General features: G+C 42.3%; 1 long non-coding RNA gene across 1 annotated transcript; it reads right to left on the bottom strand.

Moving 5' to 3' along the window:
- Positions 1-1,509: 1,509 nt before the first annotated feature.
- LOC119961408 lies at positions 1,510-9,636 on the bottom strand. The gene is made up of 3 exons (XR_005459657.1): positions 9,555-9,636; positions 9,358-9,390; positions 1,510-2,180 (listed from the first exon to the last, which is right to left on the bottom strand). It is a non-coding gene; the product is annotated as an uncharacterized LOC119961408 (long non-coding RNA).
- Between the last annotated feature and the right edge of the window lie 378 nt (positions 9,637-10,014).

Below are 10,014 nucleotides of genomic sequence, written 5' to 3'. Positions count from 1 at the left end.
AGGGGTCTGCCCCACAGCACTAACGGCAGCAGCCACCTCATGCCAGGCCTGGCGCACCGCGCTGGCAGGGTGGCGATGCCCTCTACGCGGGCAGATGATGCCCCTCCTCTGCTCGATGGATTCGAGCAGCGTCTCCACATCAGCCTCAATGAATCGCGGGGTTGCTCTCCTGAGATCCGACATCCTGGACTACAGTTTCTGTGCTCGCCCGCGCCTTTTTATGGCGTCACGTGGGCGTGTTCGTAGCGTCGCCGCGTTCCGGCGTCATCGCGCACGTGATTGACGCGGCCCTGTTCCTAGCCCATTTCCCGGACGTGAATACTTCGGGAAATGGGGCGTTTTGGGTCGTCGTAAAAGTCGGCCGTTTTCACGGCCAACTTCGCGATTTTCCGCGGGAGGGGAGAATCACGCCCTTGATTTCTCTCACTATCAAAAGAGAACTCTCAACATCAAGATTATGGTGACGTTTGTTATTCTTGCAACTAAATTCAGTTTACTTCTGAGGAAATCATACAACTCGGAACAAGTACAACACAGTGGGATGGCTGATGAAAGTATTTTTTGAACAAAAATCTAGAACGCATGAGTACGTTAGTCATATAGATCATTTTGGCTTTTTATTTAAAATATAAAAGAAACAGACCTGGCATCCACTATGCAAGAGCTATACTCCACAGTTGGTGCAGTCCTCATTCCAGATGAACTACACTAAATATCGGTTCAGTCTTTTGCACTGAATATTGCCTTTTGGTGCCTCATGGTCAGTTATTCTCATGGGATTCAAAAAGTCTTTACTTTTATTTTGGTAAATCATTTTGAAACCACTAATGCCAAACCACTTTGGTTAAGCTTGTTTGTAAGGGGGTCAACACCATTGACGACAAGCATGGTCTCCATGACAACCTGTTTTCTTGCAGCTGGAGCTGCACATTCTTCAAATATAACAATTTCAACTACTTTTACTGATTCTCTCGGCATTCAATATTTGAAAGTAATTAAATGGATTAAAACAATTTCTTCCAATTCTGTGGAATAAAGTGAAGTCAGTTGGAAGCCTTACATTGAATTCCTGACATGAATGACATGCTGATGTCAATAGTGATGTGTTGAGGCCTCCCGGGAGGCCTGTGTATTTGGTGTTAAGCCAACCATAAAGATTGAAGTAACCCTCATGGCTCATTTTAATATGATTATCTGGATCTCGCCCAATGAGGGTGAGATTCAGGTCAGGCCGGGCACAGCAAGTCATGTAATTCGCACAAGGTATCGCGTCCGGCGTGAAGGCTGATTTGGGCTTCAACCGCTATTCATTGTCAGAGCCGGCTCCAAGCTGGGCGTGTCGCGGTGGTTGAGTCATGCCTAAGGCCTACATTGGAGCCCCTGTGAAATCATTGAAAACACTTCACCAAATGACAAAACTGTCATGTAGAGTTACAAACATTTCTGTGAAAAACGTTCAGAAATGTCATCATATAATCTACAGATATAAATCCATTCACACACGCATCATTTTCAATTCAATCAATTAAATTTTTTAATGCATTGGAACATGAATGATTGTATGTTTTTTTATCACAGTTCATAACAGAATATATTCCACCAGGGCAACATTGAAATTTATGCTTCACTTATCAGATTTCCCTGATTCTAAAATGTATTAAAATAGATCAGTCGCCCTTAAAGAGCAATAGGATTTAAAGGGAGTCTAATCATTCAAAACAACATTGTAATTTTACCAATCAGAAACAGAAATGGTCTCCTTTTGAAAATATTTTCTATTTAACTCAGAGCTCAGGCTCCCCCTGATGTAACTCTGCTCACAAATGGTGATGAAGTTTTATGTCCCAGTTGTAGCACTGACAGTCACAAATAGCCCAAAGTAGAGGGTAGCACCATTCAAATACAGGACAGGAGGTAAATCACTGGGAGTTTTGAATTTAAGAGGTAATTAATAGAGGGATAAATAATTCGGGAGTTTTACACTTAAATGGACTGAAATAAATCGCTGCAGGGAAGACTTTGATCAAGATTAAAAATGTAGGAACTCAAGACCTTCTTACTAAGAATAATTTAATTTTCATCACTGGATTTAAAAAAAAACTGCTTTCTTTGATTGTTTTTCAATAATCATTTTCTCTGGAGCAGCAGGAGCTTCTGAATTTTCATTGTTTTCATGTCACCTGCCAAAGCAGAAACAAGACAAGGAAATAAATATGAGGCAGTACTCTGTACAGTCCTTATATCCAGCAGTCCTGATTTAGGGATTTTTTAATGTGGAATTGTCTTTCAAATATTCTCTCATAATGTGCAAGGATATTTTCAAAGAAAAATTCACTCACAATAAAGCATATTCCATTTTAGTCTTTTGATTTCAACATTACTCAAGAAGGATCCAAGCCCAAACAAGCTCCAGCACACACATCTCCTGTGATGTATTTAAATAGGTGTCTCTGTGGCAGATTAATAATCAGGGAAGAAGATTTCAGCGGACAGTAATAAGGAGGAAACTCACCGTGCAAGACTGCTTAGTTTGTCACAACAGTCATGACTATTGGTTATTTTTTGCTTGATGTTCATTGTTTCAAACGTTTATTCAAAGGGCAGGGAGACAGAAAACAGGAAATTTCAGGCCAGTTAGATTAACATGTTTCATAGGGAAAATGTTAGAAGCTGTCATTAAAAATGTTATCGGGCACTACGAGAATTTCAAGCCAATCCGATAGAGCCAACCTGGTTTTGTGAAAAGGAAGTCATGTTTATCCAATTTATAAATGTACTGGAGTTCTTTGAAGGAGTCACATGTGCTGTGCCTATGGCATCGCTAGAAGATTGGCTAGTTTACAGGAAACAGAGAGTTGGCATAAATGGGCCATCGTCTGGTTGTTGGGATGTAATGAGTGGTGTACCACAGGGATCAGAGCTGGGGTTTCAACCTTGATCAATTTACAGAACTGAATTGGATGAAGAGACTAAAGGTATGGTTGTTCTATTTGTTGATCACATGAGGATAGGTAGGAAAACAAATTATGAAGAGGACGTAAGGAGGCGACAAAGGGACACAAATAGGTTAAGTGATTGGGCAAAAATCTGGCACATGGAGTATAATGTGGGAAAATGTGAAATTGTCCATTTTTACAACAGGAATAAAAAAGAAACTTATTGTCTCAATGATGAGAGATTACAGGGGGGAAGGGGATCTCCGTGTCCTAGTGCAGTGTTTTTCAAACTTTTTTCCTGGGACTCACTTTAACCGGTCAACTCCAATGCTGACCTTTGCGACCCACACAGTCTGACCTTCGCGACCCATGCCCTCCAACCTTCAGGACTCACGCCGGCTGACCTTAGCAACCGATGCTGGCTAACATTCATGACACACCATTATTGCTTATCTTTAATGCAACAGATGAGCCTGCTTGGTCCTCACATGCTTAGTCATTTAATGTTACATTTCTGCTAAGAACTTCAGCTGACAATTTAAGTTCTCGCTGACGTCATGAAAAAAATCAACAGGTTTGTCCTCGCTCAACATGCTTATTCTTCAAATGCCTTTGATATTTTGAAAGTTTTAAACTTTCATTTGCCAGTACTTCCCTGCATATAACACACATGGGCTTTGTATCCTGATTTGCAATGGCAAAATTATTAAGGCCATACCTCCAGAAATCATCTTTATACTGATTTGTTCCTTTTTAAGTTTCTTGTTAATTGCTTGTTCACCAGAAGCCCTGGAGCTCTGGATACAGCTCACACCAGCACTGCTTTTTCCTGCTGCGGACTCGACTGAGAGGTTCTCTGCAGCCGATTCAATTGTGAGATCCTGGCCTGTTTGTGTCTCTGACCCTCTCTTCCTTCTTTACAAAATTATCCATCTTCAGTTTTTCTCACTACCCTGTTGCTTGCTTGCTTGCTGGTGGCTACAAAATAGAGGAATCTATCGTCCGTGACTTTGCACCCAGGGCACGTGATGTCAGTGTACGGATGCGTGTTGTGCTCTTTGCCGCTGCTTCTGGGAGGAATTTTTTAAAATCTGACCCTGGGACAACATTCTGAAGTCTGGAGTATTCAGTCTGGCCTGCTGGGCTGCAGCCCTGTTCAGTGCTGGATCCAGTTGAGGGGACATGCATGTGCCGGGTGACCGGCATTCTTGAAAGCTGATAGTGGCCATTGGGCACTTCTTCCCCTGATGAACCTTCAATCGAACGCGAGACGAGTTGCTGTTCAAAAGTTAGGCTTTAATAAGCTAGAAGTTAGCCCTGCGGTCGCCTACAGTAAATGGACGACCGCCGGGCGCTCTGGTTATTTATACCTCGCTCTGGAGGCGTGGTTAACTCAGCCTGTCGACCAATCGGAGCGCCGTCACATGACTGGTCTCAACCAATCGGTCGAGATGCACCTGACCGACCAGGGCCAATGGTAAGCCGATGTTCTGCACCAATGGCAGACAGCTATGCAAATCATACCACCACATCCCCCAATTGGAACTTGGCTACCGATTGCTCTGCAACCCTCCCGACACCTGCCCATGACCCAGCAGGTCGCGACCCTTAGTTTCAAAATGACTGCCCTCATGGATAAATCACGAAAGGATGGTATACAGATACAGCAAGCAATTAGGAAAGCTAATACAATGTTATTGTTTATTGTGAGGGCAATTGATCGCAAAGGTAGGAGGTTTGTACTTCAATTGCACAGGACATTGGTGAGACCAAAGAATATTTTGTAAAGTATGGTTTTCATATTTAAGGAAAGATGTAAATGCATCAGAAGCAGTTCAAAGAAGACTTATTAGACTAATAGGAGAAATAGGTGGGTTTCTTCAGAGAAAACGTTGGAGATATTAGATTTGTATCCACAAGAGTTTGGAAGAATCGGAGGCAACTTGTTTGAAACCTTTAAGGTCCTAAGGGGTATTGGCAGGCTGGACATAGAGAGGATATTTACTCTTTTTTCAAAATAAATTGAGAGTACCCAATTAATTTTCCTAATTAAAGGGTAATTTAGCGTGGCCTAAATTGTACATCTACCCCTGTACATCTTTGTGGGACAAAACCCACAAACACGGGGAGAATGTGCAAACTCCACAGACAGTGACCTGGGGCCAAGATCGAATCTGGGCCCTCAGCGCCGTAGGCAGCAGTTCTAACCACTGTGCCACCGTGCTGCTCAGAGGTCACTCATTTAAGATAGTAACGATGAGAAATCGTTAGTGCGCAATTCAGCGACTTGCCCAACTTGGTGTCAAGACAAGGCTATTAAATCTCACAATAGGCACCTTGTGGGATTTGCGATGCTCCAAACATCTCACGATATTAAGAATAATCCCCCGAGGCGTCGTGATCGGTATCTCGCTCTCGCTGTCCGAGATTCAGGTGCACATATTTAAATGAGTCATTAAGCTCATTTAAATGTGCACTTGCCCAATTCACCTGAACCAGGCACCGTTTAATACTAGTTCACAAAGTCATAAGCCAGTTTGATGGCACCTGGATGTGTCAGTAGGGTGTTGAGGCCCCTAGGTGGTTGGCACTGGGCAGGGTACTACCTTGGTACTACCCCTGCCACCTGGTCACACTGGCACTGCCAGTCTGGTACCTTGGCACTTCCAAACTGCTACCCTGGCACTGCCAGTGTTCCCATGTGGCATGGCCAGGCTGGCAGAGGTACAGCAACGTTGGCAAGCTGGCAATGCCAAGGTGCCAGGTTGCCCATGTCACGGTTGGGCCCTTGGGTACCTTGCCTATAAGAGATGGGGTGGGGGGACTTGAGGACCCTGGAAGAGAGACACTGGATGAGGTGGTGGGCGTCTGAAGGCTACGGTGTGGATCAAAAGATCGGGACAGCCTTTTATAATTAGGCCCTGATTTGCGAGTAGTCTTCTGCGAGTAGAAATGACTTAAAGAGTGGCCTTGACAGGGAGTTCTTCGCCAGGCCAAAAAAATGGTAAGATGCCTTTGAGTGGCGGGGTCCTTCTCAGCCTCGCAGGCACAGAGAGACACCCCGATAAATGAGCCGTTCAAAATTCACTGAATCGCACTCTTACGGTTATGAGTCTCTGGAACTCACTTCCTCAAAAAACAGAAGCAGAATCTTTTGAATATTTTTAAAGCAGAGCTATATAGATTCTTAACTTACACAGGGGTGAAAGGTTATCGTGGAGGCAGCAATATGAGGTTAAGATTAGAGTCAGACAGTCATGGTCAGGTTATGCTGCATTTGTAGATACCGATCAACATGAAATAAAAAAGGAGTTTCCTGGGTTTGTGCAATTACTTTAAGCATTTCACAGAGGAGCATGCAGAAACCATTGAAATTTGCAATAAACCACAAAAATAAAAATGGTGGAGACAAGTCAGACAGGATCTATAAAGAGAATACAAATTATCTGATGATTGGGTTCTGATGGAGGGTCACATGTCAGAATCATTGACTGGCTTGTGCTCTCTCGATAGATGCTGCCTGACCTGCTCAGTGTCTCCAACTATTTCGATTTTTGTTTCAGATTTCCAGCACCTGCAGTATTTTGGGCTTTTGTTCATCGGGAAAGCTGCATCTGGGATTGGGGGAAGTGAACAGATCGATGCCTGAAAATAATTTTTTAAAATTCTTGTTTAGCGAGTCATGACAGGATTAAGTAACCTATGTTGAGACAGGATGTACAAGAATATAATCGGCAGAATTCTATCCCGAAGATCAGGTTATTAATTATACAAGAAATACCTCCAGTAACTTAATTTTGAAACATAAGAATTGTGCCCATAATGGACTTAGCGAGGTTAAAGTGGCATCTTCCCACCCACCAAGCATGATGTCTCTCAGGCACGAATTACTACTGCTTTTTAAAAACAGGAACCAGACATCATGACCATTGAGAGGGAGGAAGGAGGTGAGCACCTCTCTCCACCTCGTACCAGGGAGTCTAAGGGGACAGAGCAGCTGCCAGCTCCAGAGTGTAATGTTCTAGTGCATGGAAGTGAACAGAAGGGAAAATGTCGCAGGATTTCTGGACCAATAAATATTTTTGGAATATTGTCCATAGGCGACGAATCAAGGGGAAGTGGTTTTCCAGAGCAAATATATTCTGCTGATACAACTCGAAATGTGGCATATGTAAATTCTAATGCTGCATCTAATAGCTTGTTGGAACTCTTGTACTATTGAAGGCTGATGCCGATGGGACCATCAAAAGGGAACATCATTAACAGGGTAGAGATAACAATGAAAAGGCAATTTACTCCAGGAATATTAAATGAAGGATTATTGGAGCAATGATAAATGTTACTCAGAACCTCTGGTTACATAAAGAATGTATCTATGATGCTAAAGAAATCAATAAAATTGGTGATTTAAGAGGAACCAAATAAGATTTCAGGTTCAACATATTTCTGGAAGTGATAGTGACAGGAAGCAAAACAAGGCACATCTCAGGAACATTTTGTTTTCATAGGTCAAGATATTCATGATGTGGAATTCATTGAATCTCACGAAAGAAATAAGATGGTAAGTAAAATGCAATTCAGATTCCACACCCAGGCTGCAATTTAGCATCTGTGCTAGCCATGGGCATAAACCTCGTAATAGCTGCGAAACTTCGCGAGAAGCCAAAGTAGGGTTTTGCATGGCGAGATTTTGCTTTGGGATCTTTGATGTTGTGATCAGGGTCACTTGGGAAGGATGCATCCCTGTGTTATGTCCTAACATATGCAGAAGATTTAAAGATAATTAGGAATTACACATAACATTGAAAGTAAAAGATAGTTTCAGATTCAAAGTCTGCTTTCACTATAAACAGACCACATGGACAGGCCAATGATATTTACAGAGTTTCTTAGTGAATTGTGTGTTTGCCCCACATGTTCCAAGACATGGAGACCCACATTCAAATGACCCTTTACAGCACAGTAAGTCAACTTTTGGTCAGATTACATAGTTGGACTGGTTTGGACATGTGATCAAATATGCAAAAGTGAATAAATATATTCTTGTGGTTAAAGCCGCTTCACTGAATGGATATAAAGATTTCCCACATCTAAATGTCCTTCAGAGATCATTGTCAGCCGGCAAATTAATCGTGTATTCAGGAGATGGGAACAACTTCAGCACGTATTTTGAACTGTTGTATAAAAAGTTTCCAATTGAAATGCATATTATCAGTGGTCTGGAGCAGGCACGGAGGTTGGATTGGGTCCATCGTGCCAATTGGTATCAGAAGGGTCCGAATGCTGCGAGGCCTTCCGTGGTCGAATGCCTGGTTTAAGTTCTCTTCTCTTGCTGGTGTCTAGCTAGCTTGCTGAAATCACACCTGGTACCATATGTTATTCTCAAAGTCTGAATGAACACAGTAGACTTCCAGTTAACACAAACTCTTTATTCAAATGGTTCATTCTGCTTCCAGAGCTCAACTAGATGTCAAACATTCAAGAGGTATGACCAGTGAAACTAAGGTAAACTGCCTATGCCGAGTTGTCTCTGTCTGCTGCTGCTCCCTAGCTCTGTGCTTCTCAAAGAGGCGTATCCTACCTTGGGCTCAACCCTTTATACCCGTCTCTGATGCTGCCCCCTAGAGGTGCTGTGACTGTTACATCTGTGCTGCAGTCCCTGGTGTATGTGCAGATGTATGTACAGATGTACAGATCACTACAGTAGTGCCCACTAGTGTTTGAATTACATAGAGATGTAGTAATCACTAACCTGACTATATATATATCATTATAATTACCTCTGGTTTGAATGAGGCCAACTGGGGATTTTATCCAGGGAAATTTCATCTCCTCTCACCTCCAGTTACCTGGATTAGCTCCTGTCCCATTTGCCTCAAATTCAAAATTCTCTTGAAATCCCTTCACAACCTCATCCCTCTCCATCTCTGTAATCTCTTCCAACCCTAACCAGCAACCAGCCAATACCAACTGTGAGTCCTCCTATCCTGACACTTGACTTGTGCATTTCAAGCATATTTACCCCATCATTGGCTGCCATGTTTGAACCACTGAGGTTTCTTGTTCTGAAAATTTCCATGTAAATCTGTTAAAATCCATCGTAAATGACTCCTGAAAATTTCTCCTTGATTTGTCATTCAATTATTTTGGCACACTCCTGTGAAAGATCTTGGGGCATTTTTATGACTACAGAATATTTCCCTGCTCCAATGGTTTTATCTTTAGGTCTACCTGAGCTTGCCGATGAAGTTAAGATACCTGTTAGCTTAGTCCATAAAATTGAACATTATTAGTGCTTGAGATTTCACGGGGACCTACAGTAATGCAAACAAACTGACTTCAACCTGATAACAAAAATCCCCTCCAAGGTTACAGTTCGTATAATAACACAGCTAAGAGGTTCTTAGTAAGATGTTCTTACCTTGTTAGTTGTCACCACTGTTTAATCACCTTCCTAGGAAAGGAAAGAAGTGATACAAATTGATTTACATCGATCAGTTAAAACATTTATGAATCAACAGTTAGTCAGGTGTTAGAATGACCAAAGTTAACCGGCATATTAATCATGCTGCTGTCTCTGTTCAAACACCAATCTCCATTCTGCTCAATGCAACACACCTTCATCACTCACTCAGCAACACTTCACAGCATAGGGGACTTACACCGAACAGCCATCTCCACCTTACACACCCACCAATTCTATCAGCCTCACATTCATCTGATTAAATGGATCCAAGCCAGATAAAGTAGGAAACAAGACACAAATTATTTCCTTTATTGGCACATTTATTCACAGGATACAGCATTACAGACTTCAACCTCCAAACTATGAATCCAATATCCAGCTAACTCACTTTATACTCTTTTTGAGTACTAATGAAAGAAAATAAACTAATGAGCAAATATTTAAACTGTCAGCTCGAGATCAATAATTGCAGGGAGACCATCGTGTTCGCTGCTGTACATAATTTATCACAGTAAAGGTATGAGAATTCCACCTCTGCAACACTCCTATTGCCAGTGGGGGTACATTCCCGATTCTCCCCTGTCAGGAGCACTTAATTTTGAAACCAAAGAA

Source organism: Scyliorhinus canicula, unplaced genomic scaffold (assembly GCF_902713615.1).
Source record: "Scyliorhinus canicula unplaced genomic scaffold, sScyCan1.1, whole genome shotgun sequence".
In the NCBI taxonomy this organism is placed as follows: Eukaryota; Metazoa; Chordata; class Chondrichthyes; order Carcharhiniformes; family Scyliorhinidae; genus Scyliorhinus; species Scyliorhinus canicula.
Note: the sequence above shows the minus strand (reverse complement) of the source record. Positions and strands in the feature narration are given on the sequence as shown.